Below are 3026 nucleotides of genomic sequence, written 5' to 3'. Positions count from 1 at the left end.
TTTGCTCCTGCGCGTTGTCGTCCTCGTGCGCAGGTTGGCAGCCTGGAGCTCCTCGGCGGTGAGGACGGGGCGCAGGTTGTGTATGACGCCGTGGGGCGGGAGGCTGAACCGACACTGCAGCGGGTCGAAGTCGGTGCCGGTGACGGCCTTCTCGGCGATGAAGTGCACCGGCAGGTCCGCCGGGAGCCCGAGGTGCGGGAGCAGGTCCCGGCGGAGCCACGACGGCTCGGCTGGGGCGCACGTGGACATGGTGGGCGACGTCGGACGCTACTTCGTTACGTCGGAATCAACAAGGGGACTCGTGGCTGAATTATTCAGGTGCTTGTTATGTCCCGGGATTATATAGACGAATCGCAAGTAGTGTTGGGATCGGAGTCTAGGTTGGACTCAGAGTCGTGGAGACGAAGGACGAACGCGGCCCTACGTTCGCCAGCTAGGGTGACAGTTGCGAAAAATGCCAGCCATCGGATGTATATCGTGCGGTTGAGGAGGGGTTCCCTGGCAAAATGTCCCTGGCTGACGTTCGCCGGATAATGATTCCCTTTTTAAAAAACATAGGGCCCGACTCCAGTTCATCCTTTATCTAGGCTCTGTCCAAACGTGCGAGCCTTCTTTTTCCTTACTGCGGACATAACTCTTTGGTTCATGCAGAATGTCCTGTGGTACTACTACAGAGTACGGACCTCATTGATTCAAGGGATTGCCAAAAGAATTTCGGAGGATTCTAATTCTTAGGATTTTTTCTATGTAAATTGTTTGATTACAATATATATAGTTTTTCTGGACATTTACATACTCCTGTAGTATTCAAGGTGGCTTGACATTATATTCTTTTATTTTCCTCTGTTTTAGAATACCTACGAATCACAGAGACCATACAAAGGAGATTGGAACCAGACATGTTGGCCAATCGGCAGGGCCGGCCCTGGCATTGTGGAGGCCCTAGTGCAATTGAGGCATAATAAACATTAACATTAATGACATATATATTTTCAACAATATATATCGTATATCATAAAAAATAAAAAGGCATTAACATAAAAACATAATTTTAGTTGGCTAATAAAGTCTCAATACACCATCTATACGTGATTATATGATGCGAATAGTGATTATAATGTACTCTACTATAAATTACTATTGAATAAATATAATGTGGTGAAGTGCGTCGAGGAGGAAGGCATATGCCCCATGTCCGTGTTGACTTTTTTTTCTTCTGTAAATCAATTATTTTGTACTTTATTCAAATATGTAGATATATTAGGCTCTTATTTAAGATGGGCCCTAGGCCGCCGCACCTTTTGCCATGGCCTAGGCCGACCATGAAGTTATTGTTTATAATAGAGTAAAATAGTACCTAATGATATGCTTGCAACTTCAGACAAAAAAAGTAACAGAAATATCTAAATCAGTACATTCAACAACAACTTTACATTAAGGCTGATGCTGCATTCAGAATATTATAACATGACATAACTCAATACATAGGAAAACAGAAGTAGACATGCTTCCTCGCTCTAGACCTTGCAGCTCATTCCCTGTTTTTTTATCATTCTCTTTTGCCTTCTTTCTACGACCTTATCAGATACTCCCTCCGGTTCTTTTTTCCCTGCGCATAAGGCTAGACCCGCATACTAAGGAGAGTCTCGCTGGATTTTTTTTCTTGACTAATTTGCCCATGCGCTCGCAGGGATCAGAAGCTGGCTGTTTTAATGTGCATGCAGCCCATTGGTCCTCATCTGTCTCTGTATTTTACTCCCCACTTAGCGCACCTTTCTAGTATCTCTGCATGCGAATCATCATGAGTTGTTGCATGCAAAGCGAAAAGATAGGGGCATAACCGGAAACCATCGCACCATCACGCAGAGTATTGAGGGGAAAAACGAAAAAAGTTATGCGCAGAGAAAATTGGATCGGAGGGAGTACACATCTGAGGTATCACGCTTGCGCCTAGGTGTCTAAGTAGGGCTGGCCCTAGCATTATGGAGGCCCTAGTGCCACTGGGGCACAATGAACATTAATATCAGTAACATATATACTTTCAACAATATATATCGTATATCATGAAAAATAGAAAGGTATTAACATAAAAACATAATTTTAGTTGGCAAATAAAGTTTCAATACACTCTCCATATGTGATTATATGATGCAAATAATAATTATAATATACTCAACTATAAATAGCTATTGAATAAACACAACATGGTGAAGTGGGTCAAGGAGGGGGGGGCATATGCCCCCTGTCCATGTTGGTTTTTTGTCCATGTTTGTTTTTTGTTCTATAAATCAATTTTTTTGTAATTTATTTAAATGTGTAGATATATTGGGTTGTACCCTACGATGGGTGCTGCAACCCGCACCCGTCGGAGCTCGGGACGGCGTCGAAGCTCGGGACGATGTCCACAAGTGCTGCAACCAGCAACCGCCAACCACCAGAATTAGAATGAATTGTTGTTTGTACGACGACTAGTAAAAGGTGATGCCATCGACATCTGAGAAAGCTACAACTAGTAAGGACAAAGGTTCAATCGGAGGAACGATGAAAGCTGGAGTCGGCCACCGCATAACCGTGGAAGCTGCAACAGGTGTTTGAGAAAGCTACAACCGGCGACGCCGATAGCTTCAACTAGAGACGACGAAAGTGGGGTTGGGCACGGCGCAACCCGTGAAAGTTGCAACCGGTAATGGGAAAAGCTTCAACCGGTGACGAAAAAGCTTCAACCACTGACAATGGTGCGAGCAGTGACACCGGGAGCGGCAGACGATGCACAGTGGTGTGGCGATCAGCCGGTGGAGAAGCTGCGACCAGCCAGCGAGAAGTTACACCCCAAACCATCAAGCGGTAGGCAAGCACGAGCGACCTAGAGGCGAGCGTGGGTGGCACGGGCTGCCGACGAGCATGGGTGGCCGGCAAGCGCATACAGTCGAGGACAAGCGCAGAGTCCACCATGACGGCGGCAAGCTGCGAGCTGCGGCGAGGGTGGTGGCCAGAGGGAGGGTGATGGGGCAAGGGGCGTTGACCAT

This window comes from Aegilops tauschii, chromosome 2 (genome assembly GCF_002575655.3).
Source record: "Aegilops tauschii subsp. strangulata cultivar AL8/78 chromosome 2, Aet v6.0, whole genome shotgun sequence".
Taxonomy (NCBI): Eukaryota; Viridiplantae; Streptophyta; class Magnoliopsida; order Poales; family Poaceae; genus Aegilops; species Aegilops tauschii.
This window is presented reverse-complemented; position numbering follows the sequence as displayed.